General features: G+C 41.8%; 1 protein-coding gene across 2 annotated transcripts in view; it reads left to right on the forward strand.

Moving 5' to 3' along the window:
- KIF26B (kinesin family member 26B) overlaps nucleotides 1-25749 on the forward strand; it is a 487970-nt gene that overhangs the window by 110261 nt on the left and 351960 nt on the right. The window contains exon 1 of one of the 2 annotated variants that reach the window (XM_059941099.1): nucleotides 16536-16603. The exons of the other annotated variant lie outside the window; for it this stretch is intronic. The gene's annotated coding sequence lies outside the window, so the exon portion shown is untranslated. Of the gene's footprint in view, nucleotides 1-16535; nucleotides 16604-25749 lie in introns of those variants that run through there. 2 annotated transcript variants of the gene reach the window in all.

A 25749-nucleotide genomic window follows, 5' to 3' on the forward strand; every position in this document is an offset into this window, starting at 1 on the left:
CTAATTTATGTCTAGTTTCCTTGTGTTTTGAGCAGGAAGAGCTATACAACACATAGAACTAGATCTGTGAGTTAACACTTACAGCCTCCCTGTAATTAACAGCAATAAGAGTAACCCAAAGGTCTTTATTTCTTGCCCAAAGACCTGTAACATCCATGACAGTTGAATACCGTGTTTTTAGTTCACTGTTGCTACTTCAAGGAAGGGGGTTTTATCAACAAGAGGAAAGTCAGTCCAGATAGGACAACTATTTTTTTTATACCTGCCGTGTATAAGACGCAGACAGCTACTGTAACGGGCTCCATCGTATTTGATTATGTCTGAGATTTGTGCTACTTTTTTATATATGACTTACATAGAAAAGAAAGCTGTTGGAATTGGTGGCTAAAAGTTGCTCAGAAATAAAATATTTCCCTCTGAAGCGACAGTAATTTTGGAATCCTCTCTGTAAATGATTGACCAAGTCAGACAACCTTCTTCACAAAATGCAATGAAATTGAATTTTGGTTTAATCATAGATATGGTTATAGGGTGGGGTTTGAAAGCATCCTCTGCACCTTGAATAGAAGACTATCATTGAAAAAATTACTAACAATTTATAGGAATCCAGACATCGTAGAACCCTTCTATTACCCCATTCAATTATTATTATTGTGATTTTTCTACTCAGCAAGTGTATGGACTTGAAAAAATCATCTAATAAACATTTATTAGTAGCCGCTGGATGCCTGATAGCAGAAAATTAGAAGGAACCAGATGCACTCACTTTAATTAATTGGTGTAATCAGGAGTGGTATGCAACCTCAAGGGTGAAAATTGCTAACTTAAATTGTGGCTTTGTGGCTCAAATGAGTTTTTGCAGTCTCGAAGTTTTTTTTTTTCCTCCTTGAATATTTAGAGTTTCTATGTTTTCCTTTCCCATCTAGCTGAAAATTTTTCCTTCTTTTTGGAGGGTGGGAGGGTGTTCAATTAAAACTCTTTTTATGGAGTAACAGGTTCTAAATTGCCAGTTATTCTGCAGGAGAGTTGGGAGTTTAATCCCTGAGTTTTCTCAGTTCATTCAAAAGACCAATAAAGAGAGGAATAGCATCAGGAGATGTAATGGAAATAACACAATACATGTTATTCTCCTTTTGACAATAAGTAGTACAGATTGGAAATGTAAGTATCAACCCTCTGCCTCGAAGAATCTTCTGTTTTTCCTGGCTAAATTTGCTCATTCCTCAGGGCTCTGCTTAGACATCATTTCCTCTGGAAAACCTCCCCAAACTGCCCCCCTCTACCCACAATCCTACTTCCAACTCTGTTAGGTTTCCTTACCCCTGTCTTAGTACTTAATACACTCTATTTTGGAATTGTCTGTTTATTGTCTCTATTCTCTATTACTGTGTCTTGTCACCTTTATATCTCCAGCTTTAATACAGAGCCTGGCATTCATTTAGGTGCTCAATAAAACCTGTATCGAATGAGTGAATGAGTGAATGGAAATAGTGTCTCACCGAGGTGGTGGGCTCTTCCGTACGGCATTCATTTCTGCATCCCCAGTGCTCCTTGGTGTATCAGTTATCTATTGCTGCACAACAAACTGCTCCAAAACTTAGCGACTTAAAATGACAGTCATTTATTCCGCCGTGATTCTGGGCTCAGCTGGGTAGTTCTGCTTTTAGCTGAGCTCCCTCCGGTGTCTGTGTTCAGCTTCCAGGTCAGCTGGGGGCTTGTGCTCTTTTATCTTCCAAAAGGCCAACCTGGGCTCGTTCAAGAGGCAACTGGGCAGGGTTCCAAGAGAGTGAGCAGAAGTGTGCGTGGTCTCTAGAAGCCTGAACTGGCATGGTGCCACTTCTGCTGTGTTTTATTGGCTAAAGAAACCACAAGTCCAGCCTAGATTTAAGGGGAGGGGAAATAGATTTCACATTTTAATGGTGGTGGCGGGGAGAGCTGCAAAGTCTCACTATAGTGGGTCAGGGATACAGGGGAGAGAATAATTGAAGACAAAAATGTCTTCAAATATTTTTGCAAGCAACCTACCACACTTGGCAGAAAGTAAGTGTTCCAAAAAAAAAAAAAAATGCTTGAATTGAATTAAATCTGAAGAATATTAGATTTAACCAAATCGGGAAAATCTTTCAAAGAAGAAAACGTTTCTCTTTGGTTCCGTTCCACATCGCTTTTGTCATCCTTCTCCCACTCCCAATGGCGCTACTCCACTGTTTTTTTTCTTTTAATAAATTTATTTATTTATTTATCTATCTATTTTTGGCTGTGTTGGGTCTTCGTTTCTGTGCGAGGGCTTTCTCTAGTTGCGGCAAGCGGGGGCCACTCTTCATCGCGGTGCACGGGCCTCTCACTGTCGCGGCCTCTCTCGTTGCGGAGCACAGGCTCCAGACGCGCAGGCTCAGTAGCTGTGGCTCACGGGCCCAGTTGCTCCGCGGCATGTGGGATCTTCCCAGACCAGGGCTCGAACCCGTGTCCCCTGCATTGGCAGGCAGATTCTCAACCACTGCGCCACCAGGGAAGCCCCTCTACTCCACTGTTACAAGTACTCAGGCCTTTGTGTTGCCCATCAGTGCCCAAGTCCTCCTAGTCAATTGACAGGTTATTTGTTGGGCCCCTACGGTTCTCTTGAGCACCTAGTATAAGCCAGACTCTATACTAGGAATACAGCAGTGAGCAAGTGAAACGTAATTTGTCCTGTAGTGGTGAAGATATTTGAGTAGAAATTACAAGTGCGATTAGTTACAGAGACATGTAGGATTGAAGAGAACAGCTAACAACTGACCTGTTGGAGACAAGATGTTTAAGGTGAGCCTGAAGGGGTCAGTTGGAGATGGCTGACCTGGGATCATTTACAGACAGAGAAGGGGACGTGGAGAGTGGAGGAGGGGCGGGGAAGGGGAGGAGGACAGAAAGGCTGGAGCCCTGGGGCGAGGGCGGGAGGGTGTGGAGAGCCCAGTCTCCCAGGCTCGCAGGCCCTAAAGGCTCTTTCCCAAGAGATAGGGGAAGCTGTTGAAGGGTTTTAAACAGGGAGGGAGATAGGACCCAATTCACTTAAAAAAAAAACTCTTCCTGGGCTTCGTAGAGAATAGATTAGAGGAATGCAAGACTGGATACAAAACCTACTCCCTTCTCCACCATCCAAACGCCATACCCAGCATGCCCTTGGGAAGAAAGCAGAAGGACTAAACCGAATCCTCACTAGTTATGATAATCTTGTCTGTAGTGTTTGTTCAAATACATTTTTTAAAAAAATATTTACTTATTTGGCTGCGCTGGGTCTTAGTTGCAATGTGCGGGATCTTTAGTTGTGGCATGCGGGATCTATTTCCCTGACCAGGGATCGAACCCAGGCCCCCTGCACTGGGAGTCTTAACCACTGGACCACCAGGGAAGTCCCTCGAAAATATCTTTGATGTGCACTTTTAGAGTCATCCTGAACCCAGGGCTCCACAGTGACTTCTCAGCCTGTGGGTATTGGAAGTGAGGGGACAGGGAGGGGCTGGGTGGCTTACTGTGGCTGCATAAGTCCTCAAACAGGTTGAAGAGGCTGATCCGCCCCCCCTTTTTTTTAACCCTTTTATTGGGGGTCATTTTTAAAACTTGGCAATGTGTCAGAACCTCTTGTTACTTAGGGCACCTGGTTTGCAGGGTGAAGCAGATGTTGCTTGTCGTGGGCGTGTCTCTAAGCCCCGCTTCACCAGCTTTGCTGTGTTCTGGGAGGAGCTGACAGACCTTTGTCGATGCAGTGAACCAAGTATGTCTTGCAAGCAGATTTCCCTTTCCAGCTCCATTCAGTCCTCGGTGGGTCACAGAAGCAGTGTGTTAACCAGCCAGCTTCTGCCTGATGAGACGTTGACGGCCTCTCTCTGGCCAACGGTTCATTCACCAGGTGGCCTGAGTGCCACTCCTGTCTTGTCCCCCGCTCCTGAATGTCAACATTTGGAGTTTTCTTTAAAGCCCATGATTTCTGCTTATCAATCACGTTCAGTATCGGGTTACTTAGAGAATGGAGTTATTATCTTTAATGTTTAATAACTTTGCCACAAATATAATATAATAAAATCCAAGAAATATAATTTACAGAGGCTTTCAACTCAGACCTTACGTGTGTGTGTGTGTGTGTGTGTGTGTGTGTGTGTGTGTTTAATCTTTCTTAATCCTATCCTCAGGGCTAAGCAAAACCTTGTTTTCTCTGTCTTCTGCTTGTGCTGTCCCTTTTATTTTGTTCTTGTTTTTGCTTGACGAGGTCCTGATGGTCTGGGTCATGCTTCCTGAGTGTGGGCAGCTGGAGTGGGAGTTGGTGGCAGAAGCGGAGCGTTGCGGCGCTGGGGTCTTTGCTCTGGTTGCAAATGAACTGTGTGCACACATCTCCTGGGTGATTTTACTGATTCTTCCGAGCCTGAGCGGCTTCGGGGGCCTTCCAGACAGAACTTAGCTTCACAGCAGATGGATGGCTCTTAGCAGTGAAAAGATTCTTGGGGTAAAAGCGTGGCAATGAATAAGGAAGATCTCTTTCTTTTTATTTTTCTGTTCAAGAACATGCTTAAAATTGAATTTAATCATTCGGATCTGTCTTCTCAGAAGAAGCATCACTATGAATGATAGTCTTTGAATTTGCAAGTTAAAACTCTGATTTCCCACAGGCAGAGTCCCCTTGAGAAAGAAGGCAGTTAGACTGCTTTGGGTTCTTCCTTTAAGGAATATAGACCATAATGGTGGCCCTGTTTTGTATCCTGAGGGGCTGCGGACAGGAAGCCTATGACGAGGTTCACAGAACATTTAGAGCTTTCTCAGAGAAAGGAGCCATAGAAATGTAAGGCGGTACAGCTGTGTTGGAAACCTCCCACCGTCTCCAGGCTCTCGTTTCACTCTCAGTCATAAAGAGAGAGGATCTGTAACAAACTCCCCCCACCCCTTACTCTGTTCTCAAGGAAAGAACCGAAGGATCAGATTCTAACTATACACGAGGATCCTTCCAACAGTTAATCCGCATGGTCTACCTCTTACATACTTGAAGGAGTAGGGTCGCTCCCCTCTCAAATTTTCCTTTTTCTGAATTGCTTCATATATCATGAGCTGACTTGTCTTCTTAAGGAGTCGGAGTTAACAAGGCTACCCTTGAACAGCATAAAACTGAATCAGGTACATAGCAGGCATTTGCTTTTTCATCTAAATGATTGAATTTCTCTTTCAGGTCTATTTATGTTGGGAATAGAGAAAGGAGATGAGGAAAAGGGTTGAAACTAGTTCTTAAAGGAAATGTTCTTAAGAAAGCCAGGTTTGAGTTCTATGGATACTCCAGTTTTTGACCGCTGTGATGTTTTCTTTTTTTTTTTTTTTAAAGAGATCTTTCTTTTTTTAAAAAAATTCTTTATTTTTTATTTATTTATTTTTGGCTGTGTTGGGTCTTCGCCTCTGTGCGAGGGCTCTCTCCAGTTGCGGCAAGCAGGGGCCACTCTTCATCGCGGTGCGCGGGCCTCTCACTATCGCGGCCTCTTATTGTGGAGCACAGGCTCCAGACGCGCAGGCACAGTAGTTGTGGCTCACGGGCCTAGTTGCTCCGCGGCATGTGGGATCTTCCCAGACCAGGGCTCGAACCCGTGTCCCCTGCATTGGCAGGCAGATTCTTAACCACTGTGCCACCAGGGAAGCCCCTCTGATGTTTTCTTAAATATATCCTGGTCTCCTTCAACTCGTGGGGAAAGATGGCAGAGAGAGCCCAAAGTAGAATGTCACACCCATCGAGACATAGATAATGAAGCATAGATGTATTAAAAACCTTTATTGGGAATGCAGGGAAATTATTCCTTTTCAAACATTAGATACGACTCCGTATATTCCAGGGAGATGTTTATACACACCATTGGTTTAACATCTTAACTGAATTAATTAGACACTTCAACAAATGGTCAATTTAGTTAGCTTCCTAATTGATTCTTAACAAAACCGAGCCAGTCAGCTGCTTGAACCAGCTGGTCATTTGTGTGATATAGATACAGGCCTAGAGTAACAAGGTAAGTGGTAAGTCTTTACTGGAAAAGAAAATCAAACTTAAGGAAGAGTCAGAGAACTTGAACCATGGAGCCAGACCAACATCTCCTGAAATAATAAAATGAAATCATAATCCCCACTCCTCCAGGTCTCATCTGACTTCACATTAAGTGGTGTTTTCAATCCATGTTGAAAAGCACATGAAAAGATGTAGACACATTTGGATGAGTGACAGGCCATAAAGGAGGTAATGAGAGTGAACTTTCCGGAGGCAATTTGGACATTAGAGATGATGATGCTATTTAGTATTTTCCTAAGTCCTTTTTGGAAACATTACTTTTCAGGGACTTGAAGTAATTGAAAGAGAGATGTCCATTAAGTATGTTTAGAAAAAATTTTCTGTCTAGTTTTGAGTATATGGATCTGCCTGAGAGACTTTTTTTTGGACTTTATTCAGAGACTGGCTTGGGTGGATTTGCTTTGACTTGATGGCTTTGGGATATAAGGAGACCTGAATGAGTGTGAAGATGTTTGGGGAATTTACGTTTGCCTAAGACAGCTCTGGTTCAGACTCGAACTTGTGGAGACTTCTCTGCCTTTCCATTACTCATCTTTGTACCCCTAGTATCTAGCCTAATGTTGCTCATAAGGTATCCAATAAATCTTCAGGTTTGGTTGTTTGCCAGTCTATAGCCCTTGAGTTGAATGAATAAATTGCATTGGGCTCAATTTGCTGTTAAGACCTGTGGCTTTGGGGAAGGAAGCTTTAGGGTCCTAGAAGTTTTGATGTGTTGTCATTTTTTTTTTTTTTTCTTTATGGGCTGAAAATTTTACCCTAAGCTCAGAGAACAAGGAGGGTAGGTGTTGTACATGGTGCCTCCCCTTTAGGAGCAAGTGAGGAGTGTCCACGCTGCTGGCTGAAGTCTCTTCCCTCAGTTCTGTGCTGAAGAACCATCTTTGCAGTTGACACCCTGAGTCTCCATATTACAGGCTAGTGCCATTTAATCCCAGAGGCAAGCAGAACAGTCAGAGGTGTGGGTAATAATCCAAGTGGGGGTGATAAGGGCCCAAAAGGCGATGCAGTCAGGAAGTGGGTCTGGATCTGTCCGATGTGCACCAGGGTTAGCCCTGTGGACTTCTGATTGAAGGACCTTCCCGTAGCCTCTAGACTCAGGAGCCTCTGCTGGCACAAGTCTCGATGGGATGCCTATAATGTTAGGTCAGGAACAGAGCCCTTGGTTAGCAAAGTCCACCTTATGTTTCCCTGTCCGGCTACTGGTTTTCACCTCCCCACCTTTGTTATCTCTATGTCACTTGCCCAGAATTCCATCCCCTCTTCTCCTGGAAATTCACCCCTATCGCTTTCCTCAAGGGCCCAGTCAAAACTCAGCTCTTCCAACATTCTTTTTACGGCCTCGCCTCGGTACCGTGTAATTTTGTACTTATTCTGCATGTACCTTGTAAGTGTTCTTTAGTCACTTCATTTATGTTTTGACTTCTTAGCACACTTAAGAGTGTTTGTACGCCCAAGCAAGTAGAACTGACCTATGCACACTGAATTGTATGAACCACCTTACATTAACATTCAGTTTGGGGGAGGGGGGACAGTTATTATTATTTCCATTTCCAGATGATGAAACTGAAGCTCAGAGAGGTCCGGTGACTTAACCAAGGTCACACAGTCAGCGGCAGAGTGGGATTTCAATCCTTGTCTTCTGACTCCATGGGCAGTATCCTTGCCACAGCTGCTCACTGCCTCTTAGCTTGATGGAGCAAATAAATTCTGCCTTCAAAAAAGTAGAGTCACAAAAAAAAAAAAAAGTAGAGTCACAAGTTTTTAAAAAACGGAAGCCTTCCTTAGTAGAAATATCCTTCTGAAGAGTATGTCTTTTTCTAAAAGGATAATTTGACTTAGAGTAAAAGGGTAGGCTCAGCCTTCAGAAAAAAGTGTTCTCCAGGTTTGCTTTTTCCTTTGTGAGGTATTTGTCAAGGGCCTGTCCTGTTCTAGGCATCGTGCTGACTGACGGGAATGGGAACAGTGTCAGATGAGACATGGTTCCTTCCCCTCCCAGTCTCACAGCCTACTGGCTGGGAGGTGGGACACCAAGGTGGCTAATCTCCTGTGTGCTTGTGAACCTGGAACATTGATGCCTAATGTTGCAACTGATCGGCAGATTTGACCTTCATTCACTACACGTGAGCTTATATGATACAAAAAGTCGTTTCCAGAGTGCTTTACTGGCTGAATGGATAAACAAATACCTACAATGGAATATTATTCAGTGTTAAAAATCATGAAAATTTGCTACATGCTATAGCATATAGCATGAACCTTGAAGACGTTATGCTAAATGAAATGTCAGACACAAAAGGACAAATATTATATGGTTCCACTTATATGATAGGCAAATTCATAGAGAGAGAAAGTAGAATAGAGGTTGCCAGGGGCCAGGAAGAGGGCAATGGGTGCAGAGGTTCAATTTGGGATGATGAAAATGTTCTGAAGATGGATAGTGTTGATGGTTGCAAAACAATATGGATGTACAATCAATGCCATTGATTTGTATACCTAAAAATGGTTAAATTCGTGAAGTTCATGTTAATTATATTTTACCACACACAAAAGTTAATTTTCCAGAATATTGTCATATTATACTTATATACTTATAACTTATAAACATGTTTAAGACAAGAGGAAAATGGAACTGGCTATGGCACAGTCTTGGGAATGCAGAGGAGACTCTACGTCACCAACTGGTTTTCAGAGTGCAGAAAGCATCGGATGGACAGCCTTCTTGTGATACAGGAGCTGCTTCGCTAGTATTCAGAGCAGCTCTGGCGAGGGCAGCAGCTCTGGACCAGGATCTGGGTGATTCTTTCACAGTTGATTGGGTAATGAGAAGAGCTGGTCTCAGAGAAACGAGAACATGTGTATTGGAAGGCTGCCTTTGCTTAATGTTCCACATGATCTAGGAGGCCAGATGGCATTTTATGTGGTTTTCACAACTGTGATTTTGGATTGATTACCAAACCTGTTTGTGTTCCTAACCCAGCTCCCTGCCTCCTGCCTAGCTTTTAGCTTAACCCGCACTCTCAGAGCTGGGTTTGAACCGTTGCATTATTTTTTTCTTTTCCTTATTACTATTGCATCGGTGCCAGCCTCTACTACCCAGAGTCTAGCATGGTAAATAAAATCCTTTTTCCAACAGGTCTGATCGAATGAATGGCTTTCACTTTGCATTTATGTTCAATTCTGGATTTATTTTTTTCTAGTTTGGATCATCTGCTTGATGTGTTATGAGAGGACAAGTTCTGATCCCATGTTGACTTTTCCTTACCCGGCTGGCTTTCCATCATCAGACAGTGTTTTCATAGGAAAGGCAAATTTGTTTTATGTTTAATATAAAAAAAACATAATACAATCATGAAAGTAATAAAAGTTAATATTTGAATTTTCAGAACACTTTTCACATAAATAATCTCTTTCAATCCTGACAACAGTCCCGAGGAGTTAAGCAGGTATTCTCCACTTCATATGAGGAAACTGAGGCACAGAGATGTTAAGTAGTATGCCTAAGATTGCCCAGCTAATATTGGTTAGAGCTGGATCTGGAGATTATAGCTTCTGGGTTTACATCCAGAATTCTTTCCACCATCCCACTCTACCTACTGGAAAAGAAAATCCAATTTATTGTAAATAATTCCGGCATTAGCCACCATTTCGAGCTACTTACCGGGTCATTGTTGTCCTTTATTAAATAAGTCATAGTGACCTTTTAAGCTTTGCAAAATCCTCTCTCATGTTCCTCGTTCTCTAGTAACTCTTGTGACAACGGTCTGCACTTGACGCACTTTAACAGACTGGCAAAGTGAGTCAGAAAATAAGCAGCGTGGGAGGAGAGAGCCTGAGATAGGGAACTGGGCTCCGGATAGAGGACCTGCTTTGCCTCTTAAACTGGGTTCCCGCCTCCCTGTCAAGGAAACTGAGGATATCAGACATTGCAAAATCTACTTCTGTGAAACCTTCTGGAGATTTCTAGTAGTTTTGGGGAAAACACTGTGTCCTGCTGCCCAGCTGAAATCCTGGTGTGGCTTGAGGAGGGAGTGTATCTTCTTCAGTCTTCTGCTTCTGGCACTCTGACAATGCTTGATGCAACAGGAACTCAGTTAACTGTGTGTTGAGTAGAGCCTCAGAAGATACCAGTTTCCTCCTGTGAGGCGTTACAATACATGGATTTGCTCAGTGAAAATTCATTTGGTTAAGATTTCAGACATAGCTCATTCATAACTTCTTCTCCCCCTACTTTTAAAGGAGGTTTCTCATGTCTTTAGTTCAAGTGCCCCCTAAAACACCACCATCATCCTTGCATTGGTAGAGGCACAGATGAATTAAAATCTCGTTGAAATGACAGTGAACTGTGATGGCTCTACTGTGAGCCCCCTCCCCTGGTTTCTCTGGGCCCTCCTTCCTCCCCGCTCCTGAACTGTGCAGGAGGTGAGGCCGGGGCTCCAGGCCGCAGTGCTCTGGGTTATTACAGTGATATATCTTAGAACTGAGCTTGAGCAGGGATCTTCCTGTTTCCTGCTGGAATTGATTTTCTGTCCAACTTTCATTTCCTATTGTGCATTCCTTTGGGGTCAGAGCAGCTTTGTCAGACAAAAGCAGGGCTTTCTCCTCTGGAGATGTTCCTGGATTCTCTTCAGCTGTGTGTTTATATAAATGGACAGGCAGGCAGTGCAATAAAGTGGCTGCCCAGCCAAATTCTGGCTGTACTGCCTGGTTGGATTCCGGGGGTTGGAACTCAATAGGGTTCTAGGACTTGGCCTGGAGTCCCAGGTCGTCCTGTCCTTGCCCTGTGTCTTAACGTTGTAGGCTTTTATTCTCTGAAGCCTGCATCAGAGAGCTCTTCAGAAGAGAGGAAATGTTATATTGCTGTTATCATTTCAAATGTTTGCTGGTTAAATGAATCTGGTTCAAAGCTTAACAGCCTGTTGGCTGTTAAGCTGAATCGGATCTCAAAGAAATCCCTGACGAAGGTTTTTGCCTTGCACTGCCTGATTACTTACTAATCAGTGTTAAGATGGCAACCTCCAGAGTATTCAACAGTTGTCAAGATGTGTGAAAACGGAATCCGTAGCACCATAAGATGCTAAGTAGAATCAACCCAGTCGTTTCACTTTCTGTGTCTTTAGTTTCCACTTCTTTGTTGCTCTATCCCACCCCCATGGTCTCTGCAAGTGTTCTAGGGTGTTTTAATCAGCTGGAATAGCAATGTCGTTAAAGTACCATTTTATTAACTTTACCAAAGATGAAGAACTTTGTTTGATCTGTGATTGTGCCTTCCATCAGTACATCTTCAAGCAATCATTTTCCATCATATGTTTGGATTTATGCTTAGTATACTACATCAGTCCATTTGCTACTTCACCATCAAGGCCCTGTTTGTTAGTGTGTAATCATAGCAACAGGATTATATCTGTCAGCATGTTATTATCAGTAGTAGTCAGAAAAAAATCTAATATAAATTTACTGTAATGCCATAAAGGGTGCCAGCCTTTTGGGCCTAAATAATCTCTTGTTGGGAGAGCAAGCTGGTGATGTGGTAAAGGATTTGAAGGACTTGTTTTGGAATTATTTCTAAAACATGATGGTTGATAGTACACAAACATGTCCAAATGAATTGAGTCATGTGAAAGCATCCAGTTTTATTCAGCCGTAAATTGGATGTTGTATTCTCTGGGTATAGGATTGAAGGAAGGTGGTTCCATAAATTCAGCAGCAAGGGAGGTAATAGCGAGCTTATGGCTCTAATCCCCACCCTTTTTATGCGTCACACAAGCAGCAAGAAACACTGAGGATTTTCCCAGTATATCAGGGAATTGTGGTTATTTTTCTTCCAGAACATGAAGAACTATGTGGTTATTAGAGATGGGGAATGGCCATCTGCACGGTGATTAAGAAAACTAGAATAAACCAAGAGATTTGAGTTCTGTTCTCAGTTCTGCTTCTAACACGTTCAGGGACCTTGAGCAAGTCTCTTCTTCACCTTGCCAGACCTAGACTTCCTTATCTGTGAAAAAGATATTGTCAGACTAAATATCCCTGAAGATCCTTTTCAGCTCTGACTTTGAACTCAGTACATCAACTCCCTTCATTTATTTAGTCAGTCTTAGCAGAATGAATTGGGGTTTGTTACTTGTTTGCATCTGGGTAATTACTGCTTGCACACCTGAAGAATAGAGTAGTGGTGGTTTCCAATGTTAATTTAAGGTGCAGAGAAGGAAACGTGAACCACCACCCCCCCCAAACTAAAACTAGAAGCAACTTCTCTTTTAGAGCAAGTGCTGATGGAATATACATAAAGGCACTATAGCCAGGCTGGGCCCTTCTGCCCCCTTCGAGTTCTGAGGCTTCAGAGTGGTTCCTGGCTCTTGTACCATGAAATGACATCCTGTCCGGCTTTGTGACAAGATGTGAAGGGGGAGGAAGTGTGAGGCTGTGAAGACACTCCTACAGGTGCCGGCTTCACCACAGAGCAAATGTGATGCTTCTCAAGTTAATGACTTGGTTGAAAAGCTGTTCAGCTCCGTAGACTACCCCTTTCAAATGAGGGTCCCTGGGGAAGTTCACAGGGGAGCAGGTCACCTTACACCAAAGAAAAATTAAAAACTTTCCAGTTCCAGCAGTATAAACCAGCCACATACACAGGGAGCAAAATTGGCACTGGCTTTTGGAGAAAGGAAAAGCACTAATAACAAATAAATCTGATGGGGTTTCATAATGATTTCAGTCTCATTCTTTTGTGATGCAGAGAGCTAAGTTTTGATCTATTCCCTCTGGGCGTGATGGAGGCTGATAGCACAGTATCCCTGCCTCCTCCCTGATCAATCCAGGTACTAAACAAGACCAGAGAAAGGCTCAAGAATTGATGGCAAAACTGATGAGGAGTGAGGAGGGTGTTTTATTCAGGAAGGTATATCTGACTACTGGTACAAAATGGAGTTGGTATCGTTTTATTTTATTTTTTATTTTTACTTTTTAAAAACATCTTTATTGGAGTATAATTGCTCTGCAATGGTGTGTTAGTTTCTGCTATATAACAAAGTGAATCAGCTATACATATACAGCTATACATATATTCCCATTTCTCCTCTCTCTTGTGTCTCCCTCCCACCCTCCCTATCCCACCCCTCTAGGCGGTCACAAAGCACCGAGCTGATCTCCCTGTGCTATGCGGCTGCTTCCCACTAGCTATCTATTTTACATTTGGTAGTGTATATATGTCAACATGTCAGTGCTACTCTCTCACTTCATCCCAGCTTACCCTTCCCCCTCCCCGTGTCCTCAAGTCCATTCTGTATGTCTGTGTCTTTATTCCTGTCCTGCCCCTAGGTTCATCAGAACCATTATTTTTTAGATTCCATATATATGTGTTAGCATACGGTATTTGTTTTTCTTTCTGACTTACTTCACTCTGTATGACAGTCTCTAGGTCCATCCAACTCACTGCAAATAACTCAATTTCATTTCTTTTTATGGCTGAGTAATATTCCATTGTATATATGTGCCACATCTTCTTTATGTATTCATCTGTCGATGGACACTTAGGTTGCTTCCATATCCTGGCTATTGTAAATAGTGCTGCAATGAGCATTGTGGTACATGTCTCTTTTGAATTATGGTTTTCTCAGGGTGTATGCCCAGTAGTGGGATTGGAGTTGGTACCATTTTTGATTCTTCTCTTGAATCCTCAGAAATATCAATATTTGCCTTCACTGACTCTGAGGAAGAAGTATCCCTTCACGTCTTCACTCTTCTCCTCTTTGGTTTTGGATGTCCTTTTCTATTTTCTCTGGGAATCTGCTCCATCTGATTCTTTATTTGTTTATAGACAAGCCCAAGTTGAAATGAAAGTCAAGTGTCCCCTCATCCTGCAAGCCCCTCTTACTGTTGTCCTAATTCTCCACCCACTGTCCAACTTTTTGGAATGCAAAATATCCATTTTGGATATAGCAGGTATGGTGCATTTAAAACTTGGTACTTGCCACATCTGCTGCCTCACAGCTAACTCACTCCTTAATCTTTTGCAGTTGGTCGTAAATTCCTTACACTGTCCTGAAACTGCTCTATCAAATATGGCCAACAACTTACTGGGTACCAAAGCTAATCACCAATTCCGAAGCCATTTTGTGGGCCTTCAATGTTTTTGACTTTTTTTTTCTAACAGCATCTGACACTGTTGACTCTGTTTCCATTCTGGAAAAGTTTTTCCTTCTCTGGCTTTCTCTCATAGGGCTATGATAAGTCTTAAGTCAAGTGATGTCTAGAAAGCACTTAGAAACTGCTCACATAGGCTCAATAAATACTTGCTCACATAGACTCAATAAATACTAACTGCTGTTGTCATTATCCTGGACCACTGTGCTTTTATGCTGCCTGTTGTTTTTAAATTTTATTTATTTATTTATTTATTTATTTATTTATTTATTTATTTATTTATTTATTTATTGGCTGCGTTGGGTCTTCCGTTGCTGTGTGCGGGCTTTCTCTAGTTGCAGCGAGCAGGGGCTTTTCTTCGTTGTGGTGCGAGGGCTTTTCATTGTGGTGGCTTCTCTTGTTGCAGAGCATGGGCTCTAGGCACGTGGGCTTCAGTAGTTGTGGCTCACAGTCTCTAGAGCGTAGGCTCAGTAGTTGTGGCGCACGGGCTTAGTTGCTCCGCAGCATGTGGGATCTTCCCAGACCAGGGCTCGAACCCGTGTCCCCTGCATTGGCAGGCGGATTCTTAACCACTGTGCCACCAGGGAAGCCCCTGCCTGTTTCTTTTATTTATTCTTTCTGCTTGTTAAATAGAGACGTCTCCCTGTGCTTTTGTCCTTAACTGTCTTCTCTCTTAAAAGGCACACAGAGTGGACTTACTATTAAATTGATGAAGTTTAAACTTCAGGGCCTCCCACTAACGTGGGCCACTTCCAAGGTGTGTAGGATCCTTGCCGTAAGTTTTTTTCAGATTTTCAGTTGAGCTATTTAACTACCGTTGTTTAAGATCACTCCTCTTTACACCCAACTTTGCCCTTCCTCGCACTTCTCCTGTCAGGTGGTGGTAGAGTAGCTGTGGGCATTTTGACTCGAATGAAAAAGGCAGACAATATGAAATGTTGGCAAGGATATGGAGAAACTGAATCTTCAAACACTGCTGATGGGAATGTAAAATGGTGCAGCCACTATGAAAAATACCTTGAGAGATCCTCAAAAAGTTAAACGTAGGGTTACCATATGCCCCTAAAATTCCACACCTTGGTATATATATACCCAAGAGAAAATATGAAAAAAGGTCCTCACAAAAACTTGTGCACAAATGTTTATGGCAACATTAATCATAATAGCCAAAAAGTGGCACCAACCCAAATGTCCATTGACTAATGAATGGCTAATCAAAATGTGGTATATCCATAGAATGGAACATTATTTAGCAGTAAAAAAGAATGAAGTAATGATACATGCCACAACATGGATGGACTCTGAAAGCATCATGCTAAGTGAAAGGAGCCAGACACGAAAGACCACATATTGTATGATTCCACATTTATGAAGTGTCGAGAATAGGCAAATCTGTAGAGAAAATAAGTAGATCAGAGGTTATCAGGGGCTGAGGTGGGGAGTGACAACTAATGGGTATGGAGTTTCTTTTAGGGGTTGAAAGTGTTCTAAAATTGGTAATGTTTGCATAACCCTGTAAACATATTAAAAACCCAGAATTGTACTCTTTAAACAGGTGAATTGCACAGTATTTGAATTGTATCTCATTAAAGCTATTTGAAAAGTGTAGGAAAAAAGTATTAACGATGTGTGTCTGTACTCTAAAATTTATCCATTGCCTTCTAAATAAAGTCCAAACTCCATGAAAGCTTTTATTTATATGGAACATTTTTCTCCCTTCATCTATACATTTGTAAACCTTACGCATTATTCAAATGCCGTAGTTCGTCAAATTGGATGTGTCTTCTCCTTCTAGATAGACATTCCCTTCATCCCTCTCCTGTAGCCCTTAGCACAGTCTGCCTAGTTGTACTTATTTCTGTATTTGTTATATTATCTCCTTCTGATGGAGAGCTCTTTAAGACCAGAGAGGGTGCCTGTTCATGTTAGCAACGGGCCCCTAATCTTGTCTGGCTGGTACATAATAAATGTTTATCACTTGATAGAATGAATGGATTATGAAATTATTAGAAGTGACCCTGGATATGACACTCTCTTTACCTACCTCTTTCACAAGGGTCTTTCAAGAACAATGAGAGATCAAACATATAAAGACATTTTTGGAAACGCTTAAAACTCTAGCTGTGCAGGGTATTATTATTATCTGTAATCCTGGTAACTATTCAAATTAGTGTCAATTAACTTTTGGCGGCACTCTGAAGATTCTTCATCGTCTGCGTTAGTTTGTCAGATGAGGTAATGCACTTTTTCTGGGTACAGTTCTCACTGAAGAGATTGGCAGCATTTCATAGTTGTAAACAAAACTGTCTCATGTGCGCGATCATGACAAAGAGGAAATAGGATGCCAGAAGCTCTGTGAAAACACTTCAGTCCATTTCAGCAAGAAGGAATTGTGATCTGGTAAGTAAATTAGTGTTCTGCTCTGTCCTTAGCTCCTGCTAATGAGCGGGCCCCAGAGACTCCTGGTCCTGGGGGATAAGCCCCTGGTACCCATTCAGGTTTGGTTGAAAGCTCCTTTTCTCTAGGGATCTTTGTTTAAAAGCAGAATTCTTTAAGCAAATATATTTATCAGATTAGAAATATTTCAAATATACAGAAATGCACAGAGAGTGTTATAACAAACTCACCACTCATGTTTAACAAATGCTAGCTTTTTGCTGTATTGGCTTTGTATTTTTTCTTTTTAATGAAAGACATTTCAAAGACAGTTCGTTGCATCTTTTCTTCCCCTCCCCAATCCCACTTTCCTTTTCCCTCTTCAGGAGTAACTATTCTCTTCTTCCAGGGATCTTTAACTGGTTAATCTTTCAGTCCAACTTTGATGTCAACTGTTAACTTTTGAGGCCAGAACTGTTGTTTCCAATATTGAGTCCACCTTCGAGCCCATTAAATGAGAGTTTTCCCTGAGTCGGTTTAAATCAGCCCCTGGGTAAGGGGAGGACAGTTATAGAGTGACACTTATCACCACATTCCTAGAATTCTGGGAAGAGTAAAGAAAAGCCAGTGTGGTCTTGTCTTTGAAATGTGAAAGTTAGGTAGCAGCTAGGACATTTTGGGTATGGCAATTATGGTACATTTAACAGACTATCAAAATGCAGAGCAGTCTAATTCAGTAGCAGTTTTGGGGAAAGTGACAAGGCACTAGGTCCTGGAGAGAGGAAAATGAAATAACCTATGTGGGGCTGTGTGTGTTTACACATACACAAATGGCTTATTTATGTGTATACCTGCCTCATTCAAGAATAAACTTGAGATGTCCTTTTAAAATACATGCAGTGGAACAAAAACAAGGATGAGGTCAGGAAATGAAGATGAAGGGAAGATGAGGATGGGAATATTAAGTTCAACTCTAAGATAAGACGAGCACATGGAATACAGGCTATTAGGGGTGAAGTTTTCTCTAGAAGCGGCCCACAAATCTGGTCATGAGCTTCTCGGTAGACAGTGAAAGAAGTTAAAGGGATCAGTGACACAATTAAGGGCCCTGAAGATAAAAGCAAACCAGTTGCCCAAAGAAGAATAGCTGTTTCTAGCACAGAAGCCTGAGAGCCATCTCCCTGAGGATGTGGTCCTCACCTTTGATGGAGTGGAAAGGTGGACCAACCAGAACATTGTAGAAAAGTATGCAATGCTCTGGAATGGTGTGTACCACGTGCGGGGAGCTCAGCTGAGGGACATAGTGGTCAGTGTGCATCAGGAATGCCTGGAAACCAAGGGTTGTTTGTGCCGATCATGTTGCCATTGGCATTGTGATGGTTCATTTCATATGTCAACTTGTTGGGCCGCAGGTGCCCAGATATTTGGTCAAACATTATTCTGGTGTGTCTGTGAGAGTGGTTTTGGATGAGATTAGCATTTGAATCCATAGACTGAGTAAAGCAGATTGCCCTCCCCAGTGTGGGTGGGCCTCGTCCAATCAGTTGAAAGCCTGAATAGAACGAAAGGGCTGACCTTCATGTGAGTAAGAAGGAACTCCCACCGCTCAAACTGCCTTTGATCTGGGACATAATTTTTGTTTTTCCTGCCTTCAGACTAGAAGTGAAACATTGGGTCTTCCTGGGTCTTGAGCCTACCTACTGACCTTCAGACTAGCTTCTCCCTGTATAGGAGTCGTTCTCACTGCCTGATTTTTCCTTTTTGATTATCCACTTTCTGTGATCCCACCTCAGCTCAGAAGCAGTGGTGCTCCGTGCAGGGCCAGAGAACCCCAGCACGGTGGCAGCATGGCTGGGTCTGGAGCCAACCACATACAGGTCTGTGCTCCATAAAGCTGCTGCTGACGCCTAGGCTGGTCACCCTTTTGTCATTGTCTCCTCCTCTGAAACGGTCTTCAGTCTGCTCTCTGGGGGAGTTGGCCTTACCTGCTCCATCTGAATCACCCCCTGGCAGGATCAGCCAAGCTGGACTGGGGTGAGGCTATAGGTGTAGCAGATTGAGAGCCTCCTGGGGTGGTGGGCCGGGTGGGAGGGGACACAACGTGTTCACGCTGTGAAGAGCCCAGCCTCCGTCTGCACAGCCAGGTCTACCTCTAGGGTGGAGGTGGCCGTCTGGGGACAGTGGGCACTGGGATGGGAGGACCCTGCCGATTAACCACTTCCTGGCTTGTCCTTTCTGCCACCTCCCTCCCCACCAGGTAAATACTGCTTAGACACCCAGGTTCTGATTAAAGCTACATGATGAAACTTGTACCAAGGATACAACTGATGGTCCGTGTCAGCTTGTTGGAGTTAAAAAATATATTTTAATTTGTTTAGCTCTCTGGGGAAATTATCTGAGGCTGCATGTGATTATATCAGCTTTCACATGAGCTTTCAAAAACCTGAAATTATTCAAGCCACAAAATGAGATTTTTTAATCTACGTGAATACAGAAGTCTTTTGCCCCCCACCCACTTTTTTTTGAGGAGGGGAGATTAAAAAATGTCTAATTCATTCCTCCCCTTCTCCCCCAGGACACTATCATTAGCAGTTGTAAGAAAATGATCACACCAGTAGTACCTTGGATGGCATTTTCACATACATTTTCCCTTTTTATTTTAAACTTTATACCAACTCTTCGAGTTGTAGCAAGTATTGCTCCCCCTTTTATAGGAGAAAGTGGTCTCTGAGAGCTTACGGGATTTGCCCAAGTTCATATGGCTGATGGGTTGCAGAGTCAGGATTAGAACCCAGTTCTTTCGGCAACAAGCTCAATACCCTTTCATCCCACCAGGCTGCCTTGGAATAGTAACTGTGAAAAAGTATTTATAACAGAATGGAGTTTGGGATTAAGATGGATTTATATTGTACTCCACCTGCATTAGTCAGGATAAGTTAGGCTAAGTTGTGGTAAGACAAAATTCTAGTGGTCTAACTTCTTTATACAAAGTCCTCTGTGGGTCCAGGTGACTCTCCAGGGCAGTTGGCCCCCACTTCTCTAAACTGCTTTGATCTCATGACCCCCATGTCAGCATGAAGCTTCAAGGGTGCTCCGAGGCAGGGAAAGGGGTATGGAAGAGTTGCATGTTGGCTTTTAGATGCTTCAGCCCAGAGGTAACAAAATTTAATGCCGGTTTCATGGCCCTGCCCGACTGCACAGAGGGTGAGAAACCTTGTCTTCTGTGCGTCCTGGAAGGGGAGGAAAGCCAGCAATACTGGTGACCACCAGCAACGACCGTCGCTCCATCCATAGGCCAAAAGGTCTGTCCTGTGGAGTAGGACCCCTTTGGACAAACACCCATGTCACAGATCCCGAGGAAAGCGTTCATACTACTGGAAATTACTTTGGAAGGACATCCAAGTATTTGACAGATATTTAACAGATATAAACCATGTAACCTCTCCTAAACATCTGTGCTTATGGTTCAAGGAGGGTGATTCCTGTTTTATAAACACCATTTTCCTGATTAAACCTTCAATGATTCCCCATTGTCCTGAGGAAACAGTTAAAACTCCTTAACATGACTAAGGCCCATCCTGATTTGGCCCCTGACACCTTCCCCAGGTTCATTTTTCACCGCTCCTCATACCGTATCCAGGGTAATGGACCTCCCTTTATCTCTGCCAAGCACGCTCACTCTCTTTACCTCCTGGCCTGTTCCGTCTGCCTTGCAGTACTTCCTTCCCCACTCACTTCCTTCTGGCTACTCCTACTCTGTATCATTTTTTTTAAGCCAGGCCTCTCCTGCCTGTGTTAAACCCCTTCCTTTTTGCTCTGTCAGCCCTTCTGTTTAGCTAGTGGATCTTTGTAATGTAGTACCCTGCTCACTTCTCTGAATCCCCAACTAGATGGCAAACTCCTTGGGGTCAGGAAGTGGGTGGCAGCACTTGCCCTTAAGAGTTTATCCTCAGCACTGGGCTTAGCCAGTACACGGAAGCAATTGACTACATATTTAATAAATAAACAAAGGAATGGACATATGAATGGATGAACGAGGCCTCACGAAAGTCTCTGGGTCTCACGTTCTTCTCCATTGTCTGTGTGGTAAGCCATAGTCAAGATGGTCACTTTTGAGCTTTGACCACTGTTTCCCATGCTCTTGGGGTCAGTGCACATTGGTTTGTCTCACTTTGCCTTGTATTCCCACCATTCTTCCTTAAAAGTGGGAGAAATATCTTATATTTCTAATATTAAATCATCTTCTGTTTTTCCTGCAAGGTTTAAATTCATGGAATAATACACAGTGGTTGGTAAAGTGTCATTAGGTACCTGAATTACTTGACTCTAATCCCCACTAGACTTATTGTTTAAAGGACAGGTATTGTATGATTCCACTTATATGAGGTCCCTAGAGTAGTCCAGTACATAGAGACAGTAAGCAGCCCTAGTGATGGCCAGGGGCTGGGAGGAGGGGGAGAGTGAGGGGAGTTATTGTTGAATGGGTTCAGAGTTTCATTTTGGGATGATGAAAAAGTTCTGGAGATGGATGGGGGTGATGGTTGCACAACAACATGAATGCACTTAATCCACTGAACTGCGTGGATTTTCAACACTTAAAAAGAGTTGAAATGGTAAATTTTTAAAAAAATTTTTTTAATTTTTGAATTTTATTTTATTTTTTTATACAGCAGGTTTTTATTAGTCATCAATTTTATACACATCAGTGTATACATGTCAATCCCAATCTCCCAATTCATCACACCACCACCCCCACCCCCCAGCTGCTTTCCCCCCTTGGTGTCCATACGTTTGTTCTCTACAGCTGTGTCTCAATTTCTTCCCTGCAAACCGGTTCATCTGTACCATTTTTCTAGGTTCCACATATATGCGTTAATATACGATATTTGTTTTTCTCTTTCTGACTTACATCACTCTGTATGACAGTCTCTAGATCCATCCACGTCTCCACGAATGACCCAATTTCATGCCTTTTTATGGCTGAGTAATATTCCATTGTGTATGTGTACCACATCTTCTTTATCCATTCATCTGTCGATGGGCATTTAGGTTGCTTCCATGACCTGGCTATTGTAAATAGTGCTGCAGTGAACATTGAGGTGAATGTCTTTTTGAATTATGGTTTTCTCTGGGTATATGCCCAGTAGTGGGATTGCTGGATCATATGGTAATTCTATTTTTAGTTTTTTAAGGAACCTCCATACTGTTCTCCATAGTGGCTGTATCAATTTACATTCCCACCAACAGTGCAAGAGGGTTCCTTTTTCCCCACACCCTCTCCAGCATTTGTTGTTTGTAGATTTTCTGATGATGCCCATTCTGACTGGTGTGAGGTGATGCCTCATTGTAGTTTTGATTTGCATTTCTCTAATAATTAGTGATGTTGAGCAGCTTTTCATGTGCTTCTTGGCCATCTGTATGTCTTCTTTAGAGAAATGTCTATTTAGGTCTTCTGCACATTTTTGGATTGGGTTGTTTGTTTTTTTACTATTGAGCTGCATGAGCTGTTTATATATTTTGGAGATTAATCCTTTATCCGTTGATTGGTTTGCAAATATTTTCTCCCATTCTGAGGGTTGTCTTTTCGTCCTGTTTATGGTTTCCTTTGCTATGCAAAAGCTTTTATGTTTCATTAGGTCCCATTTGTTTATTTTTGTTTTTATTTCCATTACTCTAGGAGGTGGATCAAAAAAGATCTTGCTGTGATTTGTGTCAGAGTGTTCTTCCTATGTTTTCCACTAAGAGTTTTATAGTGTCCGGTCTTACATTTCAGTTTCTAATCCATTTTGGGTTTATTTTTGCGTATGGTGTTAGGGAGTGTTCTAATTTCATTCTTTTACATCTAGCTGTCCAGTTTTCCCAGCACCACTTATTGAAGAGACTGTCTTTTCTCCACTGTATATCCTTGCCTCCTTTGTCATAGATTAGTTGACCATAGGTACGTGGGTTTATCTCTGGGCTTTCTATCCTGTTCCATTGATCTATGTTTCTGTTTTTGTGCCAGTACCATATTGTCTTGATTACTGTAGCTTTATAGTATAGTCTGAAGTCAGGGAGTCTGATTCCTCCAGCTCCGTTTTTTTCCCTCAAGACTGCTTTGGCTATTCAGGGTCTTTTGTGTCTCCATACAAATTTTAAGATTTTTTGTTCTAGTTCCATAAAAAATGCCATTGGTAATTTGATAGGGATTGCATTGAATCTGTAGACTGCTTTGGGTAGTATAGTCATTTTCACAATATTGATTCTTCCAATCCAAGAACATGGTATATCTCTCCATCTGTTGGTATCATCTTTAATTTCTTTCATCAGTGTCTTACAGTTTTCTGCATACAGGTCTTTTGTCTCCTTAGGTAGGTTTATTCCTAGGTATTTTATTCTTCTTCTTGCAATGGTAAATGGGAATGTTTCCTTAATTTCTCTTTCAGATTTTTCATCATTATTGTATAGGAATGCAAGAGATTTCTGTGCATTAATTTTGTATCCTGCAACTTTACCAGATTCATTGATTAGCTCTAGTAGTTTTCTGGTGACATCTTTAGGATTCTCTATGTATAGTATCATGTCATCTGCAAACAGTGACAGTTTTACTTCTTCCTTTCCAATTTGTATTCCTTTTATTTCTTTTTCTTCTCTGATTGCCGTGGCTAGGACTTCCAAAACTGTGTTGAATAATAGTAGTGGGAGTGGACATCCTTGTCTTGTTCCTGATCTTAGAGGAAATGCTTTCAGTTTTTCACCATTGAGAATGATGTTTGCTGTGGGTTTGTCATATATGGCCTTTATTATGTTGAGGTAGGTTCCCTCTATGCCCACTTTCTGGAGAGTTTTTATCATAAACGGGTGTTGAATTTTGTCAAAAGCTTTTTCTGCATCTATTGAGATGATCATATGGTTTTCATTCTTCAATTTTTAATGTGGTGTATCACATTGATTGATTTGCGTATATTGAAGAATCCTTGCATCCCTGGGGTAAATCCCACTTGATCATGGTGTATGATCCTTTTAATGTGTTGTTGGATTCTGCTTGCTAGTATTTTGTTGAGGATTTTTGCATCAATATTCATCAGTGGTATTGGCCTGTAATTTTCTTTTTTTGTAGTATCTTTGTCTGGTTTTGGTATCAGGGTGATGGTGGCCTCATAGAATGAGTTTGGGAGTGTTCCTTCTTCTGCAGATTTTTGGAAGAGTTTGAGAAGGATGGGTGTTAGCTCTTCTCTAAATGTTTGATAGAATTCACCTTTGAAGCCATCTGGTCCTGGACTTTTGCTTGTTGGAAGATTTTTTTTTTAAATAAATTTATTTATTTATTTAATATTTGGCTGTGTTAGGTCGTCATTGCTGTGGGCAGGCTTTCTCTAGTTGTGGTGAGCGGGGGCTACTCTTTGTTGCAGTGCATGGGCTTCTCATTGCAGTGGCTTCTCTTGTTGTGGAGCACAGGCTCTAGGCACACAGGCTTCAGTAGTTGTGGCATGTGGGCTCAGTTGTTGTGGCTTCCGGGCTCCTGAATGCAGGCTCAGTAGTTGTGGTGCACGGGCTTAGTTGCTCCACGGCATGTGGGATCTTCCCGGGCCAGGTTTCAAACCCATGTCCCTTGCATTGGCAGGCAGATTCTTAACCACTGCACCACCAGGGAAGCCTTGCTTGTTGGAAGATTTTTAATCACGGTTTCAATTTCATTACTTGTGATTGGTCTGTTCATTTTTTCTATTTCTTCCTGGTTCAGTCTTGGAAGGTTATACCTTTCTAAGAATTTGTCCATTTCTTCCAGGTTGTCCATTTTATTGGCATAGAGTTGCTTGTAGTAGTCTCTTAGGATGCTCTGTATTTCTGCGGTGTCTGTTGTAACTTCTCCTTTTTCATTTCTAATTTTATTGAGTTGAATCCTCTCCCTCTTTTTCTTGATGAGTCTGGCTAATGGTTTATCAATTTTGTTTATCTTCTCAAAGAACAAGCTTTTAGTTTTATTGATCTTTGCTATTGTTTTCTTTGTTTCTATTTCATTTATTTCTGCTCTGATCTTTATGATTTCTTTCCTTCTGCTAACTTTGGGTTTTGTTTGTTCTTTCTCTAGTTCCTTTAGGTGTAAGGTTAGATTGTTTATTTGAGATTTTTCTTGTTTCTTGAGGTAGGCTGTTATAGCTATTCCTTCTTAGAACGGTTTTTGCTGCATCCCATAGGTTTTGGATCATCGTGTTTTCATTGTCCTTTTTCTCTAGGTATTTTTTGATTTCCTCTTTGATTTCCTCAGTGATCTCTTGGTTATTTAGTAACGTATTGTTTAGCCTCCATGTGTTTGTGTTTTTTATGTTTTTTCCCCTGTAATTCATTTCTAATCTCATAGCGTTGTGGTCAGAAAAGATGCTTGATATGATTTCAATTTTCTTAAATTTACTGAGGCTTGATTTGTGACCCAAGATGTGATCTATCCTGGAGAATGTTCCGTGCACACTTGAGAAGAAAGTGTAATCTGCTGTTTTGGTATGGAATGTCCTATAAATATCAATTAAATCTATCTGGTCTATTGTGTCATTTAAAGCTTCTGTTTCCTTATTTATTTTCATTTTGGATGATCTGTCCATTGGTGTAAGTGAGGTGTTAAAGTGCCCTGCTATTATTGTGTTACTGTCCATTTCCTCTTTCATAGCTGTTAGCAGTTGCCTTATGTATTGAGGTGCTCCTATGTTGGGTGCATATATATTTATAATTGTTATATCTTCTTCTTGGATTGATCCCTTGATCATTATGTAGTGTCCTTCCTTGTCTCTTGTAACATTCTTTATTTTAAAGTCTATTTTTTCTGATATGAGTATCGCTACTCCAGCTTTCTTTTGATTTCCATTTGCATAGAATATCTTTTTCCAGCCCCTCACTTTCAGTCTGAATGTGTCCCTAGGTCTGAAGTGGGTCTCTTGTAGACAGCATATATATGGGTCTTGTTTTTGTATCCATTCAGCCTGTGTCTTTTGGTTGGAGCATTTAATCCATTCACATTTAAGGTAATTATCGATATGTATGTTCCTATTACCATTTTCTTAATTGTTTTGGATTTGTTTTTGTAGGTCCTTTTCTTCTCTTGTGTTTCCCACTTAGAGAAGTTCCTTTTTTTTTTTTTTTTTTTTTAATGTCTGAAACATTTATATTAACATATTTCCATAGAGAAGTTCCTTTAA

This window comes from Balaenoptera ricei, chromosome 1, assembly GCF_028023285.1.
Source record: "Balaenoptera ricei isolate mBalRic1 chromosome 1, mBalRic1.hap2, whole genome shotgun sequence".
NCBI lineage: Eukaryota > Metazoa > Chordata > Mammalia > Artiodactyla > Balaenopteridae > Balaenoptera > Balaenoptera ricei.